Source organism: Setaria viridis, chromosome 2 (genome assembly GCF_005286985.2).
Source record: "Setaria viridis chromosome 2, Setaria_viridis_v4.0, whole genome shotgun sequence".
NCBI lineage: Eukaryota > Viridiplantae > Streptophyta > Magnoliopsida > Poales > Poaceae > Setaria > Setaria viridis.
The window spans coordinates 27,565,579-27,589,672 of record NC_048264.2 but is presented as its reverse complement, the minus strand read 5'-3'; the positions used below and the strand labels follow the sequence as shown (position 1 = coordinate 27,589,672).

The following is a 24,094-nucleotide window of genomic DNA, read 5'->3' as shown; positions in this document are numbered from 1 at the left end:
AGCCGCATATCGCGCGATATGAGGACTTTCTGGGGACACAGCCCCCGCTGTTCCAAAAGACACAAGAACCGCTCGATGCTGATGCATGGGTTCGCACGATCGAATCCAAGTTCGAGCTCCTCACCACTCCATGCCCCGACCACAACAAGGCACGGTTCGCAGCTCAGCAGCTGCGTGGATCCGCACGGCTTTGGTGGGACCACTACCATGCCATGCTGCCGGCTGGCCACGAGGTCAGCTGGAACGAGTTCAAGACGGCGTTCAAAGCGCATCACATTCCCGAAGGTCTCCTGAAGCGTAAGCTCAACGAGTTTCTGGCCCTCACCCAAGGAACTCGGGATGTGCTGCCTTACGCCCAAGCTTTCAATGACCTATGCCGTTATGCTGGCTATCATGCGGACACAGACGAGAAGAAGCGGGACAGATTCCGCCGAGGACTGAGCTTGGAGCTCAGGGAAAGGTTGAACCCCATTAGGCTGGACACCTACAACGAGTTGGTCAACCTGGCCATCTCTCAGGAGGACTGCATGCAAGCTCTCAAGGCCGACCAGAAGAGGAAGGCCTTTGTGGCATTTCCGAGTCCACCGACTCGAAGGTTCCGGATGGTTCCTCCACAAACCCCTGGCCGACCCCAGCAGTCAGGGAAATGGATCGCCCGACCCCCGCCGGCAACAACGCCTCGTTTTCCAGGCTTCCAACCGCAAGTGCCCCGGCCGACCCTGCCAACGCCACTTCGCCCGACCGCCAGCAATCGTTGTTTTACCTGCGGCAATGAAGGACATTTTGCAAAGGACTGCCCCAGAAACATGAATCAGCAGCAAGGTCAGAACCCCATGGCAGCCAGAGGAAGAAGGCCCAAGGTGCAAGTCCGACAAGGCCGACTCAACTACACCAGCTTGACCGAACTCCCCGAAGGTGCGCCAGTAATGACGGGTACTTTCCTTGTTTTAAATCAAGCTGTTGTTGTGTTGTTTGATTCGGGAGCCTCTCATAGCTTTATCGGGAGTAAGGCAAGGGAAAGATGTGGGCTAAATGTCGGTCACACTAAGGAATCCTATGTGATCGCCACTCCTGGAGGAAGGATAACGTCGGATCAGGTCGTTATTCTTGTGCCTCTCCAGCTAGGCCCCATCCTCTTCAAGGAAAACCTTATCATCCTTGACCTAGAAGGCATAGATGTCATCCTTGGTATGGATTGGATGGCCCGACATCATGTTGTTTTAGACACACCAGCCCGATCTCTTTACATCAGCTCACCCTCTCATGGCCGTTCTACCCTATCTTTGACCCATCCTGAGTCCTCAACTCCTTGTGACTACCCTCTCTTGGGAGCCCATTTAGAAGACCTCCCTATTATCTGTGAGTACCCTGATGTGTTTCCAGAAGATTTGCCGGGTATGCCACCTGACAGAGAAGTGGAGTTTTCCATAGAGCTGATTCCTGACACAGCCCCGATATCTAAGAGACCCTATCGGATGCCACCCGCCGAGTTAGCCGTGTTGAAGACCCAGTTGCATGATCTGTTGGAAAAAGGTTTCATTCGACCCAGTACATCATCTTGGGGTTGCCCCGCCCTATTTGTGAAGAAGAAAGACGGCAGTTTACGGATGTGTGTGGATTACCGACCCCTCAATGCGGTAACAGTCAAGAACAAGTACCCACTGCCGCGCATTGATGTCTTGTTCGATCAGTTAGCCGGAGCAAAAGTGTTCTCCAAGATCGATCTTCGTTCTGGTTATCACCAAATAAAGATTCGACCTTGCGACATACCCAAGACAGCTTTCTCTACCAGATACGGACTGTACGAGTACCTAGTCATGTCCTTTGGACTCACCAATGCACCCGCTTATTTCATGTACCTTATGAACTCGGTGTTTATGCCCGAGCTGGATAAGTTTGTAGTGGTGTTCATTGATGATATCCTAGTGTACTCGAGGGACGAGGAAGAGCATGCCCACCATCTTCATATAGTTCTCCAACGACTGAGAGATCACCAGCTTTATGCAAAGTTCTCCAAGTGTGAGTTTTGGTTAGATAGTGTCAAGTTTTTGGGACACACTATCTCCAAGGACGGTATCGCCGTGGATCCCAGTAAGGTGCAAGAAGTCATGGAATGGAAGTCTCCTGCCTCAGTACACCAGATCAGGAGTTTCCTTGGACTGGCAGGTTACTATCGGCGTTTTATACCGGATTTCTCCAAGATAGCTAAGCCGATGACCGAGTTGCTGAAGAAAGAGGTCAAGTTTGTGTGGGACACCAAGTGTGAAGAAGCTTTCAAGACCCTGAAGCACTTGCTGACCACCGCCCCGGTTTTGGCTCAGCCCGACCTCTCAAGGCCGTATGACGTATACTGTGACGCCTCTGGCACTGGACTCGGATGTGTTCTTATGCAAGACAGCCGAGTCATTGCCTATGCCTCACGTGCGTTACGACCTGTTGACGCCAGATTTCGTCACTAGTAGAATCGGCGCCAAGAAAAAGGGGAATCGGAGAAGCACAGTTGGGAATCGGCCAAATGGTGCTACAGTGTGAGATCGGCCGGTGACTTCTGTCTCACTCTGGGTCGAATATACCAGAGTCCCAATCGGTAATCTTTTGCCGATTAGGAATCGGCCGATTTGGGGGATGGGCTAATTGGGCCTGTATGGGCTCGGAAAGGGATGGAAGGATGAGGTGGAAGTCAGCCCACGAGGCGTAGAGTAACCAACTTAGCACGAATTGTGCTTGTAGATATTCGTTTTCTGTTTAAGTTAGGGATAGAATTCTAGTCGGTTAAGAAGTTATCTGTACGGGGCTATAAATAGCTACCTTTGTAAATCTGTAATCATCAACCAATCAATACAACAAGCTACTTTTTTCCTCGTACTTACTTTCAAGCGACTTCGCTACTACTTTTCTCTTTTCCACGAGTTCGTGCGGGTTGGCAGGGCTGCATCATCTTGATCTCCGGCCGATTCTGTAAGTTCCGTTTATCGAGTAATATCTAAGCTTTAACTCCGGGCGTATCGCTGTTGTTTCGTTTAGATTTATTCACTAGTTATCGATATTTGCTAGATTCATAGGTTTTACCTGTTTTTCTAGTTTTTATCACCAGTTATCCAGCTAGGAATCGGTAGTATCGGCTTTCTTTATTTCCTATCGTTAGATTCATCTATTGCCGATTAGATCTGTTCCTAGTGTTGTTATCATAAGCTTTGTACCGATCACTTTAGCAATTTCTTGTCTACAAGGCTATAGAGATCAGGCTGTCTTATAGCCGATTTCATTACTACAGTAAATCGGCCGATTCGCCGATAAACTCTCTCGATCGGAAACTTAGCCGATCGTAATTTCTGGACCTGACACGTGTTCTTCCTTGCCAATCAACAGGTCAGATTGGCTGGCACGCCGCGCGAACCGCACCAGGGCATTCACCCGAACAGGAGCTAAGCAGATTCTCCCGGGTCGTGTGTTTGTCGCTTGGATTCGGTTGACCGATTTCTAGCACCAACACGACCTCATGAGCTAAGCTACCCGACACATGACCTTGAGTTAGCAGCAGTGATACATGCCTTGAAGATATGGAGGCACTACCTAATGGGAGCTCACTGCAACATCTACACCGACCACAAGAGCCTCAAGTACATCTTCACTCAAGCCGACCTCAACATGCGTCAGAGAAGATGGCTGGAGTTGATAAAGGATTATGAGTTGGAAGTGCACTATCATCTTGGCAAGGCCAATGTGGTAGCCGATGCCCTCAGCCGCAAACCCCATTGCAACTGCTTGTTGTCAACAGCCTTCACCAACACCCTGTGTTACGAGATGGGAAAACTAAGTTTGGAGATTATCCCTCACGGAACCCTTGGTCACATCATCCTTGACTCAGTTTTGGAGGACCAAATTCGGTCAGCACAAGCTAAGGATGAAGAAATAAAACGGATCACCAGTAAGATCTCAGTAAAGGATGAAGGATATAAGCAATTCCGTCAGGACGAAACGGGAAGTGTGTACTGTGGAAACCGACTAGTAGTGCCCGCCGACCCCGAGTTAAGGAAGCAAATCCTAGACGAAGCTCATCTCTCCAAGTTCTCGATCCATCCTGGCAGCAATAAGACGTACCATGATCTTCGTCAAACCTTTTGGTGGAGTGGAATGAAACTAGAGATAGCTCGTTATGTTTCAGAATGTGACACCTGTCAACGTGTCAAGGCCAGTCATTTGAAGGTAGCAGGAACCTTGCAGCCGCTACCTATTCCCTCTTGGAAATGGGAAGACATCAGCATGGACTTCATAGTTGGATTACCCCTTACAACTCAACGGTATGATTCCATCTGGGTTATAGTGGACCGTCTGACCAAGACGGCACATTTCCTTCCTGTTCGCACCACCTACACAGTCAAGCAATATGCAGAGTTGTACCTCGACCGTATAGTTTCCCTACATGGTGTACCCAAGACCATCGTCTCCGATCGAGGAGTTCAGTTTGTGGCCCGTTTTTTGGAGCAACTACAAGCATCTATGGGCACCAAGCTCATCCGAAGCTCAACGTATCATCCTCAAACTGATGGCCAAACCGAGAGAGTCAACCAGATTCTTGAAGACATGTTAAGAGCCTGTGTTATCCACTACGATAAAAACTGGGACAAGTGTCTGCCCTTAGCAGAGTTCTCCTACAATAACAGCTATCAGGCCAGTTTGAAGATGGCACCGTTTGAGGCCCTGTACGGCCGGAGATGTCGGACACCCTTGAACTGGTCCCAACCAGGAGAAAGACAGGTCTATGGCCCTGACTTAGTGGCAGAAGCCGAAGAGCAAGTGAAGGTGATTCAAGCGAATCTCAAGGCTGCCCAATCTCGACAAAAGAGTTACTCCGACCAGCGCAGAAGACCCCTGCAGTTCGACCTTGGTGATCATGTGTACCTTCGAGTATCCCCGACCAAAGGAGTGCAGCGGTTTGGAATAAAAGGCAAGTTAGCACCCCGCTATGTTGGCCCTTATGAGATTGTGGAGATATGTGGACCCGTTGCTTACCGGATCCAACTCCCAGAACAGTTGTCTGCCATACATGATGTTTTTCATGTGTCTCAACTGAACAAATGTGTCCGAGTTCCAACAGAGATCATAGAGCAAGAACAGCTTCAGGTAGAGCCCGACCTAACCTACGCCGAGTACCCAGATTGAGTTCTTGACCAAAAGGAAAGGCACACCCGACGTCAAGTGGTAAAGATGTACAAGATCCTTTGGAGAAACCACACAGAGGATGAAGCAACATGGGAAACGGACGAATATCTGAACAAGCAGTTCCCAGGTTTTCTGTCCCATCAAGGAGGTAAGAACAGCACACCCCCTTGATCTCTGAATCTCGGGACGAGATTCTTTTTAAGAGGGGTAGGCTGTAACGACCGACCCCTAAGCCTTTCCAGTTAGTCTTGATCTCAGCCCTTAGGCTTAGTCAGCTGTTTTGCTTGACCGCACCTAAGTGCCCAGTTTTCCGCCGGTCTCGACCCCTGAGATCGGACCCCTTCCTTCTTCGCTCCTCTCCCGACCCCGGCGAGCTCAGCCCACCGTCGGATTCTGCGGATCTTCCTCATCCGTCCGATCTATCCACCGGTGGACCCGTGAGATCTTTTCCAGATCCTCCGCGACAGCCGCACTCGAGTTGCATGGCCGCCTCAGAGTCTTCCTGCCGCGTGGCTCGTCTTCTCCGACGCCGTCGCTCAGTTTTGTCTCTGGCAAGCAACAGAGTGGGTTCCCGCACCCTCTTTCCCCAATAGCAGCGGAAGCCCTCTGCACCCCTTTCTGCAGAACCTCGTCTCTCGCCCCATCATCACGCCACCAGATCCCGGCCCCAGAGCCCGATGTCGCCCGTCTTTTCCGTCCCTTCAGCCACAGTTGCGCCGCCCGGTCGCCGCTACACGACGATTCCTTCACCGCCAACCCCGACCACGGCCGCGACAGTTCCTTTCCCCGCTCTGTCAGACGCCGCCTGACAATCTGTTGTTCCGCGCTCTCCCCCGCGCCCGCGTCCGCCTGTCTTCTCAGCTATGCGTCCTCGATTCTAGCGCCGTTTAACCGGTCGCTTCTATCACCTCTTCTACACGACGACGCCCGCTTTCCGCCAAATCTCAACCACCAGTCTACCCGCCCCTACGCCGCCCTGACGGCAGAACACAATGATCGCTGGCGTCACCCCCGGAGTTCTGCACCACCGCCCTCTTTGCTCAATCGCCGCCCCGGCAGAGCACTCCATTGCTTCTCCCCGGCCTTCGCGCCGCTCCCCTTCTCTCTCCGCGCCGTTTCCGTTCCTCTGCCCCAGCAGCTATAAAAGGAATGCCCTCGTTGCCGAAGTTCCCTCTGCCTTTATTACCTTCAGCTTTCTCTAGCTCCCTGCTCACAGCTCCTAGCGCCACCCACCCAGCTCTTAAGAAGTTCTTCTCCCAGTTCCCTCTCAGTTTCCTCCAAGTCACCCAGCAGCTTGCTCCTCCGTGCTGCATAAGAGCTCTCTTGTGATCCGCAAGAAGCAGCGCCGCCGCCGGAACTTGCCCATCGTAGCCCTTGCTCGAAGCTTTAGTCCCTCCGCCCAAGACCGCTTCTTCCCGACCCCAAGCTTTCCTTTCAGGAAGAAGGTGAGTTGCCGACCCCAGTCCGCCTCGCCCGACCCCTCCTATCCGCCCGACCCCAGTTCCGTCTCGACCGACCCTGTCTGTTCTGCCGACCCTTATCCGCCTCGCCCGAGGGCTTGGCTGTGATCTTTTTCTTCAACTCGAGGGTGTATGTGTAAAACTTGGGAACCCTTCCGCGCTTGCGTCTAAGGATCCCAGTTATCACATCCTCTAGTTCGAGGATCAGACCACTATTTCCTTTCCTGCATTTACCTCTTGATCACCATCAGCTCTCTCGAACCACCATAACCTCCTGCTCTTTGTCGCAAGTTTCTGGGCTCAGGTGAGCCAGTGTTGCTGTTGAAGTAACCGTCTAAGCTAACCCTTGCATTGCATTCGTGTAGAGCTGCACCTCGCCGACGGTTTCTACGAGCTTCACCCGGCGCCAGAAGAAGAAGCTGTAGCCGAGCTCCTGCCCTCCGAAGCCGAAGTCGCCCCCGAAGTCGAGCAGTTTCTGTCCTCCTTGCTTGAAGGCAAGCCCCGGTTGCATGAAAGTCCTATATGTTTTACCAGACTTGCGCATGCCTTCTGTAACATGCTTGTGCATTTACGTATAGGAGTTGTGTGAAACCCTAGATGCATGACTCAGTGACCCATGATCCGAGCACTAGCTGTTGGACCGAGTAGTTGCCTTGCTTAACTAGAAAAACGGTAAAAGCCGAGTGATTTCCTGTCACTCGCGAGTTATAGGAGTTGCATGTTTACTCTCCTGTTATAACTATAAGGACGATGGACGGGGCAGGGTTTTGGGTAACTCTTTGGTGGTCGGATGGTCGCCCCGTCTGTCTATGAAATCTTGCTAAGGCCCGACAGTGGTGGTGTTCGTGATCGAGTGTTTGAAAGTACTAGCCTCATACTTAGTATGGGATGAGGAAGCCTAGTACCGGATTGAACCTAGACGTGAGCGGTCGCCCCATTGTTCTTGGAACGGAGTTTCCCCTGCGGGTTGTCGCACGTGGTGGCAATGCGTGGTCACAGGACGGCAGAGGCCGGGTCTGTGGAACCTTGCACCAAAGGAAATGGGCCCGACACGGGTTAGGGGATTGATGGGGAAGGCCGACACAGGAAGCGACCTCCGGGTGCGCGGATGTCGTGAGGCTAGGTTCACCATGCATGGTTAAAGAACTCTAATCGATTCGTCTGCCTCTCACAGTTTGAGATTGCTTGATCGCTATGTCACCCTGAGTAAGTGAGGAATCTGATGATGGCAATGTTGTTGTTATATCTACACCTCTTGTTTGGTTCTATGAATGCTTAGAATAGGTTGCACAACCTAGACTGGTAAATGAACATAGAACCTGAGCTAAAAACTGAAATAGGGATACTTAGTGCTTTTGGCAAACAAACCCCTCAGCCAAGAAGCCTTGCATGTCTAGAAGGAGGAGTAGCCCTTACTCCTATCGGTTAAGTCTTGTTGAGCTTAGTAGCTCAGCCTTGTTGTGGCTCCTGTTTTTCAGGTGAAGTTGCTGCTTCCGACCCCTCTCTGGTTGGTGCTTGGCCGCCCCAGCTCCCGCCAGGCTGGACGGTCGAGTGGGACCCCTCCTCGGACGGCGAAGAGAGGACTCAGTGATGTTCTGGCTGGCCTCGCCCGGACATCCGACCCCGACGAAGTCTTCCGCTAGTTTTCTCTGCTGTTTTCTTGAAATCTTGTAAAACTCTGGTGTTGGATTTTATGGCCGAACTAAATGGGTAAAACTTGTTCAACTCAGTGGACTTGTTGTTTTCTCTGTAACCACTCACCTTCGTGTGGGTTTGCTAAACTCGATCCTGTTTAAGTGGTTAAATCGGATGAAATCCGACGGCACTTCGTGTTAGCTCGAGTTAGGCAGGAGTGTCGCATGTTAGGCGGCTTAACCCTGTTTAATCAAGCTAATCCGAGGTGGTTCCGCCACACTGAGCCTCCTTGTCGATGGATTCCCGACTGGCTGCCTCCCTTTGCTCGCTCTCCCTCCGGGCCTACTCCAGCTGGGCCTGTAGGCCATCCACCTTCGCTTTAGCCTCCCAGGTTAGGCACTCCTCTCAGGAGCTAGTGGCATCGAGGCTGGAGGCATCTCCTGTCTCCTCCTCCCCGGTCATTGGGTCTTCCTCAGCTTCTGGGTCATCATTGCTGATGCCCGCCAGCTCCTCATCGCGTCCTAGGTCAACCCTTTCCGGATCAGCCCCGGTAGATGCCTTGCCCTCCGGAGATGTAGTCTCGGAGGGGTCATTGGTTGTCATGGGGAGGGGATCTATCAAAAGGTTGGTGGCTCCCTTCCCCTTCCGCCGCTGCGGCACCACATGGCTTCTCAGTCACTCTCTTCCCACGGATGGCGCCAACTGTTAGTGGTTACAAAATACCCAAATAGTAGAGGGTGGCTCTAGAACAAGGCACTTGTCCAAAGAGCTTCTAGGAGACTGAGTGGCTAGAATGTTGTCACTTGATTGAGCCTATAACCCTTCTATTTATAGGCTTGGGGGTCGAGGCCTTTTCGGGAAAAGGACCCTTTTACCCCCCGGTACGGAGCTAGTGGAAACTAGGTTCTCTGGGACGCGATGGTGGGGGTAATGAAGTCAAAACCTTCCCTGGTACGGTGGTTCTCTGTACCTAGGGCCAACGTGGTGGTCCCGTACGGGGATCTTTCGTATGGGAGGAGGGCGCGGTAGGCCTCCGTACCTAAGGCTGATGTGGATGCCTCCCCTTTTCTCCTTTTAGGAGATGCGTAAGGCCTGCGCCCGCTCTTCCCAGGGCCCACCTTTCACCTGTCTCTTCCGGACGGGCAACACCTCCGGGGGAGCGAAAGTATTCCGGGGAAGTCCCAAATGACTCGACCGGAAGCCCTTCCACCCTTCTCTTCTGGTTATCCTTGAGGCCTCATCGGCGATCCTGTTTCCACCGTGTTCCACCCGGGACTCCTACCCAACAGTAACCCTTTGGATCCCGAGTCCGAGGGATCCCCGGAGACCTCCGAGCTTTCAGAAGCCTTCTGGAGGGGATGGTCCCTTCGGCCTGCGATCTTAACCCAATTCCCCAACAAGTATAAAGGTGGCAGAGGATGGTCCATGAGGAGTGGTTAATTGCAGGTTGTAGTCACGAATTCGGAAACAAGAGCTGATGAAGATGGTGGAAGGAGGGCATGGTGGGGTGAGAGGGATGACACAATGGCTAATTATTAGGTGTTGGAGGCATGTAGTAGGTAAGAAAGGTTGCTACTTGCTAGTGAAAGAAAGGAACCAGAGAGCCATTGGATGAGATGTGATAAGAGATCTAATGACTCAAAATTCAAATGCTAGTCGAACAAAAAACACCTTGGTGAGCTCTATAGTAGCCCAACAAGAAGGTTTGGAGCTCATGGCCTAGATCTTTCGCACATGCATGCTTTGATCTACAGCACCTTGGTGCCTGGTTTGATCTAGAGCTCAGCTTTGCTTTGCCTGCGTTGATGAGATAGGACTAGAGAAAAAAACAGAAACTTGTCAAAGATATAAGTATTATCCTCTTTCTATGTCCTCCAAGGAACCAGCATGAACAAGGAGTCCATCCCTGAGACCCATGCATAGCTGCAATCGTCAATGGATTGTCACTGTGTTTAGTGGAGGTGGATTATAGTATCACCTAATAGGGAGACCTATGTATGCATGGAGTAATTAGACTAACTGTATACTAACCTTTGATGGGGTTCTAGACGGTGCAAGTGCAACATAGTAAGATGTTCTTATCTTATTATCCTCATTCGCTAGTTATCTAGGACGTGCATGCAAGAAAAGATAGAGGGCCCAAGTGTGCCAGCTCGATTAATGCTAGCAAGCTAGGTTAAGCTGATGTCATCGATTATCGTACTACCTTCACTTTGATCTCATTAATAAGTTCTTTCAAACTTGGGTATACATATTAGAAAAAAAAAGTCTTATATTGCTACATGGAGCAATATATTGCCTGCTTCATGTCAGTTGTCTACGATCGCTGATTCCCATTAAAGGTAAACTTTGTGCGCGTATGATACTCATGTTTGGTTAGCTAACTACCTAACTCGGGACTTGAGCTTTTTTCCATGTCAAAAGTTGGGTGAGCCAGAACCGCCTCTTGGCGCTGGCAAGGCTTGCCTTACCGAGCGAGGCGAGCTGGAGAGGCAAACAACCAAACACGTCCTTAATCTTAATTCGTGTATTTGACGTTTAGGATAGTGACACGACCAGAGCAGTAATCATCCTACTAATTAATGGGACCACTGCATTTTCGCGTAATTATATATCATAATTATTATATATAATATCACAAAACCCTGATACTTTTAGGTACACACATGACACGTGTGTGCGAAGCTAGGCTGGCGGACGAAACGGAACGGATGGAGGCCGGTACGCGTCAATACCAGGATCCCAGCAGAGGCATGTGTGTGTGTCGCGAAGAACTAGTCCAACTACGTGCTGTATTAGCACAGATTTCGCGATTAGTTTTGAATCGATCGGGCGGCTCAATTCGATCTAGTCCATTGATGGTTGAGACACTAGCTAGGTCGAGGCCAGTCCAGCAGGGGCCGGCCGTCGTAGCGCGCGGCAGCTGGAAGTAGGTGCAGCGGCGCGCGCGTGCATGTGCGCGCATGTGAGCCGTCTCGTCCCGTTGCCAGCCGCAGCATTGGCCGACGCGACGGGCCCGACCACATGGAGAAAGCCGCGAGCGCCTACGTGCCAAACCGTACGCCGTCGGCCGTCGCGTCGCAGCCCAACGCGACGGGCGCGCGGCGCCTCGCCGTACCCCTCCTCTCCTGCCCCGCGAGCGGCAGCGGCCTACTCAGGCAGCTGGCCGGCAAGGCAGCGACCCCGCCGGGGTAGGCGTCCGATCATCCGAAACCGGATGCCTAGGAGCGCTGCGTACGCCAGCTAGGCAGGTTTGCCGGGACTTGAAGCAAAAATGCCTTGAGGCGGATCCAAGACCCAAAACTAGGAGAGCTCATCTTCCTCTTCTTGCTCTATTTCCCTCCTCCTCTTCATCTGTAGTTGAAATTTGTAGGGGGTTCCAGCCCCTCGGCCCACACGTTGGATTGGATATGCTCTTCATCACTCTTCCACGTCGCATGCGGCACTGCAAGCTTACCGCTATCTAGCACGCGCGGGTGCGGCAGGGGCTTTGCTTGTTTGGTGGTTTCACGCTGGAGCAGTCAGCGAGAGTACAAACGATATGATAGGAGGAGGCGGCCTGAGGAATATTAAGGGGTGTGCCACTCTTCTCTAGAAAAAAACAACTCTACTCCACTAACTCCATACTTTTGCAACTCCACTCCATCAACTCTAGAAAAATATAGAGTACGTATTTGACTGATTGCAGTGCTCCAGCTCTAGAAACATATCATCCTCTTCTCTTTTCTCCCCTCATGTTCCTCTCTCTTCTCTCTTCTCCCCTCCTGTTCCTCTCTCTTCCTTTGCTCGCGCTCGCCTTGGTCGCCTCCCCGCCAATCTCCTCACTACAGAGGCCCAAGAACTGGACCCCAAGCCACGGTCGATGCTCAGGCTAGCAACGCCGTGGCGCGTGCGGCTTGCTGGAGAGGCACCATCATGCTCCGGCCGCTCCTTGCCTCCCAATCCGTCCCTTCTAGTCTCTTGAGACCTCCTCATTGAAGCTTCGAACCGCTGGTAGCCAGTTCACTCGTCGTTTTCTGAAGCCCGTGATCGACCGGATCTGAAGATCTGCAAAATCCTTGATGTTTGGCGCTATGACTGAATGCTTGGTTTTTCTATTGCAGTTTTTAGTCATGCCCTCTCATGGATCACTCGTACAGCAAGGTGAGTTGTGGATGGCCTAGGCTCGAACCGCTGGTAGCCAGTTCACGCGGCGAGGCACTCGGCGGCGACGGTGTTGGGGCCACGGCACGAGGCAGCGGCGGCAGGGCCACGGCATGGGGGCGGCGGTGGTGGCGAGGCCACAGCACAGGGCAGCTTCGGCAGGGCCATGGCGTGGGTCCTACAGCTGCGACCGCGCTCGCTGACTCCCGTCATTGTCGGGGCCATGGCGCGTGATGAGGACATCAACACCAACAATACATCCACACCTACACAAGTACCAGTTTCTGGTCCTATAACTCGCGCCCGTGCTCGTCAACTTAATCATCAAGTAAGTTCACTCTTGAGTTCCTGTCAATCCTATTTAGACCATGGAGACGCGTGCACTCTTGTTTTGGTTAGCAATCATGGAGAAGACCGAAAGGGAAACGGACTCGCGCAGGCTGGATTCGGACTCCAGGACAGTACCAACTTGTGATGGTCACCACGGTCGCATACGGACACAGATTGGGGCGTTCAAGTACTTCACGGATTCGTTATGAAGTCTATTTTCATATGGGTCTGGACTCAAGTCTATATCTGATCTGAGGCGGTCGCAATGACCAATTTACTACCGATAGGTTTTCTGATGCTGCGTCACCTTATTTTGACCCAATGGGCCGTGTATCAAGTTGGATCCATTAGGGACATGTCCTAAGGTTGGAGCACGACCCCAACACCCTCCTGGTCGTCCTCCTAGGCATTAATAAGGATTAGAGCTGCCACAAACAGATTGGGTTTTGTTTAGATCAAGTTTAGCTCTCGCTACTTGCTTGTAAGCGCGCGTGCTGGATCAGCCGCTCGTCTTCCTGTCTTCGGAACCCCACCTTATTGAGATTGAGTTGAAAACCTTCATCTTCATCTAGTAAATTCAGTACTTGTTATACTTGTTCTTGCTAGTTCTTCGATTGCTTGCAGGACGAGTGCCCTAGTGGCCGGGTGACGCGCTCCACAAGATCGCGGCAGCCATTGGAGGTGGTGTATCGGTTGCTAAGGCGCAGCTTGGAAGGCTGTAGTCGGGCCGTGAACGTCGTCTCCATTGACCAATCGAGTTATCCCACGCCTCTCATCGAGAGATCGGGAATCAACCCTAGCGGGTTCATATCAGTTGGTAATCAGAGCAAGGTTTATCGGTGAGAGACTTCTAGTTCTTTGCTGTTTTTAATTTCCTATAGTCCAGGAAAGGCCAAAAAAATTAGTAGCTTAGTTCTCCATAATCCCAAAAAACCCTTTAAGCCTTTTACTATTACTGCTTAGTTAGGGCTTATTGAATTAACGGTTGCATCGTCGTGTCAAGTTGCTGGTCTTAGCGTCTAGTCGTTTAGAGTTTCGAGTTCTTGTCACGTTTGTGTCACTATCACAGATTTGAGTTTATTTGTTTCTCTCCACAAATCAGATTGAATTTTCCAAATTCCTTTGTTTTGTTTACCACTATTAACCAAACCACATCCATGGAGGTTTCATCCACGTCCATACTTCCATCTCCAAAAAGGAAATCCCACAATTTCAAATCAGAATTCGATTCGGAGTCCTGTTTTATCCTGAAAAGAAAAGCACCATATTTCCATTATAAGGAATCCGAATAGGGAGTTTGAATACAATCTGGAAACCTGAACTTATCCTCTTTCCAACGGATCTATCCTTGGTCCCAAATTCTTTTTGAGCACTTCGGAATCACCCTGGAGATTTGCGTATCTGCTGGATTTGCAAAACAGCCACTTGTTTGACTTTGCTACTGAATCACCCTTCCCAAGGAAATATTTAATTGCTGTAAGTAGCGTGTTATCTCTTGTTGCAAAATTTGAGCTCGGTGCTACTTGAAAAAAAAAGAAAAAAAAAGAAAGAAAGAAAGAAAGAAAAGAAAAACAGAAAGAAAGAAAGAAAGAAGAGAAGGGTTTTTCTTTTGTTGTTTTTTTCCTCTCCTTGTGATCCTTCCTTGCTGCAGCTTAGTGACTTCGTTTGTGTCCAGGCTCGCGTCTCTAGCACGTACTAGCCTAGGACCAGCACAATAACGTCGTTGAGCGTTTGTTCAATTTGCTTCCAACTAACGTGGTTCTAGTACTTCCTTGCTTCAGCCCACCTATAGCTCCATATATTTCGACTACAGCTTGACATGTCCTGTTGTTGCGGCACCGATACACTTCATTCCACGGTTGCAGACTTGTTGGTAGCCGTCCCTCCTGTTGAGCAAGGTAAGAATTGGTAAGAGCTTGTGTAACGGGTTGAGAGTGAGCGCCTTGCAGTAGCTACATCCTAATAGCTGTAGGGTTTTTATTTCTTCACCTGTTTTCTTGTTGCCTTTGTTTGTCTAACCATGACAGGATCAGAGGATAGTCAGAATATGCCACATTCTCCCCGCACCAAGGGCATCATACAACATTTTGAAAAGCTAGTGAAGGGGCACGTCGAGGGGCTCGATGATGATTTGCAGGTGACGAATGAGAAGATTGGGCAGTTGGAGGCCACGCAGCTTGCCACCAACACCAAGCTTACAGGGCTGGAGACGTCAGTCGCTCGTATTGACAAAAGCCTTGCTGCTATTTTGAGGCGATTTGATGAGATGCATGCCAAAACCACTAATGGACATGATGGAGATAACAACAAGGATGAGCATGTCGAGGACAATTGGGATGTTGATACTGAACAAGATGACCCAGATGCTCATGATCGCCGACGACTACGCAATAATCGCAGAGGTATGGGTGGTTATCGACGACGCGAGGTACATAATAATGATGATGCTTTCAGTAAGATAAAATTTAAGATACCTCCTTTTGATGGTAAATATGATCCTGATGCGTATATTACTTGGGAAATTGCTGTTGATCAAAAGTTTGCATGTCATGAGTTTCCTGAAAATACACGTGTTAGGGCTGCTACTAGTGAGTTCACTGATTTTGCTTCTGTTTGGTGGATAGAACATGGCAAGAAAAATCCTAATAACATGCAACAAACATGGGATGCTTTGAAACGGGTCATGCGAGCTAGATTTGTTGCTTCTTACTATGCACGTGATCTTTTAAATAGGTTGCAACAATTGAGACAGGGTGCTAAAAGTGTAGAAGAATATTATCAGGAGTTACAAATGGGTATGCTGCGTTGTAACTTAGAGGAGGGTGAGGAACCTGCTATGGCTAGATTTTTAGGTGGTTTAAACCGTGAAATTCAGGACATCCTTGCTTATAAAGATTATACTAACATAACCCGTTTGTTTCATCTTGCTTGTAAAGCTGAAAGGGAAGTGCAGGGGCGACGTGCTAGTACCAAGACTAATATTTCTGCAGGAAAATCTACATCATGGCAGCCACGTACGACTACTTCTTTGACCGGACGTGCACCTCCACCCGCTCACTCTCCGAGTCGGCTGGCACCACCATCTCTGTCCAGCGACAAGCAACGTGCTCCTCCCACAAATTCAGCAACCAAGACTGCCCAGAAACCAGCCACTAGTACCACTTCGGTTGCATCCACGGGTAGAACAAGAGATGTTCAGTGCCATCGATGCAAGGGCTTTGGACACGTGCAGCGTGACTGTCCTAGCAAGCGTGTTTTGGTGGTCAAAGAAGATGGTGGGTATTCCTCTGCTAGTGATTTTGATGAAGATACACTTGGTTTGCTTGCTGCTGACCATGCAGGTAGTGAGGAACAACCAGAAGAAGAGATTGGTGCAGAGGATGCAGATCATTATGAGAGCCTCATTGTGCAGCGTGTGCTTAGCGCACAAATGGAGAAGGCAGAGCAAAATCAGCGGCATACACTATTCCAAACAAAGTGTGTCATTAAAGAGCGTTCGTGCCGTTTGATAATTGATGGAGGTAGCTGCAACAACTTGGCTAGCAGCGATATGGTGGAGAAGCTTGCACTTACAACCAAACCGCACCCACATCCATATCATATTCGATGGCTCAACAATAGCGGTAAGGTTAAGGTAACGAGATTGGTGCGAATTAATTTTGCTATTGGATCATATCATGACGTTGTTGAATGTGATGTTGTGCCTATGGAAGCTTGTCATATTCTGCTAGGTAGACCATGGCAATTTGATACGGATTGTATGCATCATGGTAGATCAAATCAGTATTCTCTCATACACCATGATAAGAAAATTGTTTTGCTTCCTATGTCTCCTGAAGCTATTGTACGTGATGATGTTGCTAAAGCTAAGAAAACTAAAACCGAGAGCGAAAGAAATGTCAAATCTGTTAGTAGTAAGAAAGATGAGATAAGATTGAAAGTACATTGCTTGCTTGCTACTAAATCTGATATTAATGAATTGGTTGCTTCCACTTCTGTTGCCTATGCTTTGGTATGCAAGGATGCTTTGATTTCGGTTCACGACATGCAGCATTCTTTGTCTCCTGTTGTTGCTAACATTTTGCAGGAGTATGCTGATGTGTTTCCAAGTGAGATCCCAGCAGGGCTGCCACCGATACGAGGGATTGAGCACCAAATTGATCTTATTCCTGGTGCATCTTTGCCAAACTGCGCCATACAGGACAAATCCGGAAGAAACGAAAGAAATTCAGCGACAAGTGCAAGAACTACTCGACAAAGGTTATGTGCATGAGTCTCTTAGTCCTTGTGCTGTTCCAGTTATTTTAGTGCCTAAGAAAGATGGAACATGGCGTATGTGTGTTGACTGTAGAGCTATCAATAATATCACCATTCGATATCGACATCCTATTCCACGATTGGATGACATGCTTGATGAACTTAGTGGTGCTGTTGTGTTTTCCAAAGTTGATTTGCGTAGTGGGTACCACCAGATTCGTATGAAATTAGGAGATGAATGGAAAACTGCTTTTAAAACTAAATTTGGTTTATATGAGTGGTTAGTCATGCCTTTTGGGTTAACTAATGCACCTAGTACTTTCATGAGATTAATGAACGAGGTTCTTCGTGCTTTCATTGGAAAATTTGTTGTGGTCTATTTTGATGATATATTGATTTATAGCAAATCTATGGATGACCACCTTGATCACTTACGTGCTGTTTTTAATGCTTTACGAGATGCGCGTTTATTTGGTAACCTTGAGAAGTGCACCTTTTGCACCGATCGAGTGTCTTTTCTTGGTTATGTTGTGACTCCACAGGGAATTGAGGTTGATCAAGCTAAGGTAGAAGCTATACAGGGATGGCCTATACCGAAGACTATCACGCAAGTGCGGAGTTTCCTAGGACTTGCTGGTTTCTATCGCCGTTTTGTGAAGGACTTCAGCACCATTGCTGCACCATTGAATGAGCTCACGAAGAAGGGAGTGCCTTTTAGTTGGGGCAAAGTACAAGAAAACTCCTTCAACATGCTAAAAGATAAGTTGACACATGCACCCCTCCTCCAACTCCCTGATTTTAATAAGACTTTTGAGCTTGAATGTGATGCTAGTGGAATTGGATTGGGTGGTGTTTTGTTACAAGAAGGCAAACCTGTTGCATATTTTAGTGAAAAATTGAGCGGGCTTGTTCTGAATTATTCTACTTATGATAAGGAATTTTATGCTCTTGTTCGCACATTAGAAACATGGTAGCATTATTTGTGGCCCAAAGAGTTTGTTATTCATTCTGATCATGAATCTTTGAAACATATTCGTAGTCAAGGACATCTGAACCGTAGACATGCTAAGTGGGTTGAATTTATTGAATCTTTTCCTTATGTTATTAAGCACAAGAAAGGGAAAGAGAATGTTATTGCTGATGCTTTGTCTAGGAGATATACTTTGCTGAATCAACTTTACAAAATCTTTGGATTAGAAACAATTAAAGACCAATATGTTAATGATGCTGATTTTAAAGATGTGTTGCTGCATTGCAAAGATGGAAAAGGATGGAACAAATTCATCGTTAGTGATGGGTTTGTGTTTAGAGCTAACAAGCTATGCATTCCAGCTAGCTCCGTTCGTTTGTTATTGCTACATGAAGCGCATGGAGGTGGCTTGATGGGGCATTTTGGAGTGAAGAAAATGGAGGACGTCCTTGCTGGTCATTTCTTTTGGCCAAAGATGAGAAGAGATGTGGAGAGGTTTGTTGCTCGTTGCACAACTTGCCAAAAGGCTAAGTCACGATTAAATCCACATGGTTTGTATTTGCCTCTACCTGCCTAGTGCTCCTTGGGAAGATATTTCTATGGATTTTGTGTTGGGTTTGCCAAGGACTAGGAAGGGCCGTGATAGTGTGTTTGTGGTTGTTGATAGATTTTCTAAAATGGCACATTTCATACCATGTCATAAAACTGATGATGCTACCCATATTGCTGATTTGTTCTTTCGAGAAATTGTTCGTTTGCATGGTGTGCCCAACACCATTGTTTCTGATCATGATGCTAAATTTCTTAGTCATTTTTGGAAGACTTTATGGGGCAAACTAGGAACTAAGCTTTTATTTTCTACTACATGTCATCCCCAAACTGATGGTCAAACTGAAGTTGTCAACAGAACTTTGTCTACTATGTTACGGGCTGTTTTAAAGAAGAACATTAAGATGTGGGAAGATTGTTTGCCTCACATTGAATTTGCTTATAATCGTTCGCTGCATTCTACTACAAAGATGTGCCCATTTCAGATTGTATATGGTTTCTTGCCTCGTGCTCCTATTGATTTGATGCCTTTGCCATCTTCTAAAAAATTAAATTTTGATGCTACTAAGCGTGCTGAATTGATGTTAAAACTGCATGAAACAACTAAAGAAAACATAGAGCGTATGAATGCTAAATATAAGTTTGCCAGTGATAAAGGTAGAAAGGAACTAATATTTGAACCTAGTGACTTAGTTTGGTTGCACTTGAGAAAGGATAGGTTTCCTGAATTGCGAAAGTCTAAATTGATGCCTCGGGCTGATGGACCCTTTAAAGTGTTGGGGAAAGTTAATGATAATGCATATAAGCTCGATCTGCCTGCCAATTTTGGGGCTAGTCGCACATTTAACATTGCAGATTTGAAGCCATATTTGGGAGAAGAAGAAGAGCTTGCATCGAGGACGACTCAAATGCAAGAAGGGGAGGATGATGAGGACATCAACACCAACGATACATCCACACCTACATAAGTACCAGTTTCTGGTCCTATAACTCGCGCCCGTGCTCGTCAACTTAATCATCAAGTAAGTTCACTCTTGAGTTCCTATCAATCCTATTTAGACCATGGAGACGCGTGCACTCTTGTTTTGGTTAGGAATCATGGAGAAGACCGAAAGGGAAACGGACTCGCGCAGGCTGGATTCGGACTCCAGGACAGTACCAACTTGTGATGGTCACCACGGTCGCATACGGACACGGATTGGGGCGTTCAAGTACTTCACGGATTCATTATGAAGTCTATTTTCATATGGATCTGGACTCAAGTCTATATCTGGTCTGAGACGGTCGCAATGACCAATTTACTACCGATAGGTTTTCTGGTGCTGCGTCACCTTATTTTGGCCCAATGGGCCGTGTATCAAGTTGGATCCATTAGGGACATGTCCTAGGGTTGGAGCACGACCCCAACACCCTCCTGGTCGTCCTCCTAGGCATTAATAAGGATTAGAGCCGCCACAAACAGATTGGGTTTTGTTTAGATCAAGTTTAGCTCTCGCTACTTGCTTGTAAGCGCGCGTGCCGGATCAGCCGCCCGTCTTCCTATCTTCGGAACCCCACCTTATTGAGATTGAGTTGAAAACCTTCATCTTCATCTAGTAAATTCAGTACTTGTTATACTTGTTCTTGCTAGTTCTTCGATTGCTTGCAGGACGAGTGCCCTAGTGGCCGGGTGACACGCTCCACAAGATCGCGGCAGCCATTGGAGGTGGTGTATTGGTTGCTAAGGCGCAGCTTGGAAGGCTGTAGTCGGGCCGTGAACGTCGTCTCCATTGACCAATTGAGTTATCCCACGCCTCTCATCGAAAGATTGGGAATCAACCCTAGCGGGTTCATATCAGCGCGGGCCGGCGCGCCCGTCGGCTACCAGATGCGGGGAGGAGGCAGCGACATCGCAGAGGGGCCAACGACCAAGGCCCGACGCGTGGTGGCGGACGGCACGGGAGCTTGCACGGCAGCGGACGGCGCGGCAGCTCGGTCGGCGAGCAGCGGCGGCACGCGCAGCCCCGGCGAGTGACGGCAAGGCTCCGAAGAGCTTGACCTCGACTCGTCGATGACCTCCTGTTGCTCCTCTGCTCGTCGATGACTCTGCCGGAGGAGGGCACCAAGGCACTCGGCGGCGATGCGTGCCCCGACTGGCATTGGTGGCATGTTGTCCTGTGGGTGGGGGCAGTGCGGTCAGGCATGCGCCGGTGGCGCATTCCGGTGAGTTCTTTTCTTTTTTTGCAAACCGGTATCGTGTGACCAGTGGCATGGTGGGTAATTACCCCACTCCTTCATGAGGAGGTCTAAAACTATTATTTTTGAGCACCTCTTGAGGTATAAAAAATCGTGGATATATCTAACCTTTACCTCCATGTTTTTTCCTAGAGCTGGAGTTTGTGGAGCTGGACATGTTTGGTAGGAACTTTTGTGGAGTTGGTGGAGTGGAGCTGTTTTTGGTGGAGTGGAATGCTACCAAACACCCCCTAAAGCTTGATGGTTTTTTCGAATCCATAGCTGTGTCGGGATGCATTAAGGGCTAGCTAATACTCCATCCATTTTAAATTGTAGGTCATTTTGATACTGGATACATAATTTTTCTATACATTTAAATATAATTTATTTCTAGGTGTATAACAAAAGTTATGAATTTAGAAAAGTTAAAATGATTTATAATTTGAAACGAGGGAGTAATTTTTTTTATTGATAGGGAACGGTTACTTTAAATACTAAGATTGATTTTCAACTACAAACACAATCTTCCTTGCCTCCTCTAACTCCTTGGATCATTATCTCTCACTTTACTAGTAAAGTGCACGTGCGCCGCACGTGTTTTTAGAAAAAAAATTTAGTAAAAATACTTATTTTAGGAAGCTTAATTTGGAAAATTCATCCAAATAGAAAGTATAAAGTCGCTTTTCAAAAGCTTGTGTATTAGTTTTTTGAAACGAATATAACTTCCATTAAGCAACAACCGATCCAGGCATATCACCAGTTACTAATTTGTATATAAACTCCAGGGCTTTGTTCTGTACCATCTCAAAACCAGAGTATCTATTGCCACAAAACCCCAACCCAATTCATCTCCTTGGGAGAAAAAAAGCTGCATCAATATTGATCTGCTATGTTCCCTCATACAGTGGACTCCATTTAGCTTGGGTTTGAGTCTGTTTTCTCTCAATCTCGATCAAACTTCAGTTTTCCAAATTCTCTCCCCAGGATTGCTTTATTTCTTGCCGATCACCATCTCCAAAGGAAGATACTTACTTTCAGTTGCAGATCCCACCAGGTCACGGAGCACTATGGGATGGCAACGGGTACAAATTACCCACGTGCCCGCTTGCAAAAACCCGGTAGGACGAGGGTACGGGTGCCATTTTGTACCCACGGGCACGGGTGCGGGTTTGAGTTTGTGCCTGCAGGTAAAAAATTAGTGGGTACAAAAATACCTTACCCGTGCCCGCGAACCCGCCTGACATGTGGGCCTTCGCACAAGTATATAAAGGATTTTCTAGGGTTCCCCTCAATCCCTAATCCCCTTAATCCCTTGTCCTCCCCCGCACCCTGGGCCCCGGCGGGGTCCCCCGCAGGCCTGCACGGTCGCACTCCCGCACGCCAGGCCGCTCCCACACCTCGCGCCCAGGCCGCAGCCAGTTCCCCACCGACCGCCGACCGTCCTCGGCCCTCGCTTCCCGCTGGCCGCCACCTCCCCGCGGCCACCACTCCACTCTCCCTCGCTCCCGCCGCCACCACCTCCCCGCCGCCACTGCTCCGCCCGCCCACCTTCCAGCTGCCACCCGGTTCGCCACCCGCCGCCCACTTCGGCGCCTACCGCCAACGAGGCCACTCCGCCGCCCGCCAGCGAGGCCACTCCGCCTGGCGCCTGCAGCCCCTGTCGCCGCCCCCAGGTCAGTCCACTGTCCACTCACTTTTTCTTCATTCTCTATTCAGTAGAACGATAGATCCATGAACTACACTTCTGCCTTGCCATTGATTTTGTGATCTGTGATAGGCAGTGTTCGGTCTAGAATGAATGAATGATTTTGTGATTGTCAGTAGCTATTTTTGTGATTGTCAGTAGCTTTTTTGGTTCAATTTGGATGGTTAGAAGTTGTTGTTGCCATTAGTATGCTAGATCTGTTATTCTAGTGATAGGTAGTTAACTTGTGTCATGTTGTTGGACTCCTGGGAGTAGTGTCCAACCTGAGCAGGTCTCGCAGGCTTCCATCCCTGTTGACGGAGCTCTCCCTGGTAATCAGGTTATCGCCATTGATGATGAAGTTGATGATCGTGAGGCCGAAGATTGTACTGTTGGTTTAACTCACTCACAGGGTTCGCATAGGAAGCTCACATCTGCTGTACAGAAGGACTTCACACAAGTTTGTGATGATGATGGAGTTTGGAAGGCAAAGTGCAACCATTGTGGCAAGAAGCTTTCAGCTACAACAACAAATGGTACTAACCATCTGCGTACTCATCTGAAAATCTGCATCTATAGGAAGAAGCCCGGTGACAAATTGCAAGCAAATTTGAGGTTTGCATCCACTGACAAGGGTGCAGTAGCTGTTGAAAATTATATGTTTGATCAAGATGTAGCTAGGAAAGCACTTTACACGATGATTACACTGCATGAGTACCCTCTGTCCATTGTGGATCATCTTGGTTTTGGTCAATTTGTTAGTGCTTTGCAACCCTTATTCAAGATAGGAACTAGAAACACTATTAGGAAGGGCATCCTGAACTGCTATGATGTGGAGAAAAGAAAAGCTAGGATGTTTCTTCAGAAGCTCAGTTGTCATGTAGCCATTACAACTGACCTGTGGACTGCTGATAATTAGAAAAGAGGATATATGGCTGTCACTGGACATTTTATTGATGACTCATGGACCCTTAGAAGCTGCATTTTGAGGTGATTTCCTGCTGTCCTACTTCAATTACTTGCTGTCCTATTTGTGTTTTACTTCAATTAGTTGCTGTCCTATTTGTGTTTTACTTGAATTAGTTGTTGTCCTATTTGTCTTGTACTTGAATTAGTTGCTGTCCTATTTGTCCTGTACTTGAATTAGTTGTTGTCTTATTTGTCTTTTACTCCAACTTATTTCAATTGTATTTTCCAGGTTTGTATATGTGCCATGCCCCCATACTGCTGAAGTTATTTGTGATGTACTACTTAAATGCCTCCAGAGTTGGGATCTTGATTGCAGGGTGTCCACTATGACACTTGACAATTGCAGTGTCAATGACAGCATGATTGGTCTAATGGAATCAAGGCTTGGGGAGGGTAATATGTTGCTAGGTGGAAAGCATTTGCATACCCGTTGTTGTGCGCACATATTGAACCTCATTGTACAAGATGGATTGGAAATGATCAAGAAATCTATTGCAAGAATCAGAGAGCGTAGTGCTTATTGGATTGCTACACCAAAGAGGTATGAAAAATTTGTGAAAGTAGCTCAACAACAGAAGGTTGAATTGAAGAAAAAACTATATCTTGATTGCAAAACTAGATGGAATTCAACTTTTATCATGATTAGTACTGCTATACCTTATAGGAAGGTTTTTGATCATTTGGGCACTCTTGAACAACACTTTGTTTGCCCACCAAATG

The 24,094-nt window shown here is 48.3% G+C and overlaps 1 pseudogene; it reads left to right on the top strand.

Annotated features, from left to right (window-relative positions):
• The first annotated feature begins 14,458 nt into the window (after positions 1 to 14,458).
• On the top strand, positions 14,459 to 23,324 carry LOC140221897 (uncharacterized; annotated as a pseudogene).
• The last annotated feature ends 770 nt before the right edge of the window (positions 23,325 to 24,094 follow it).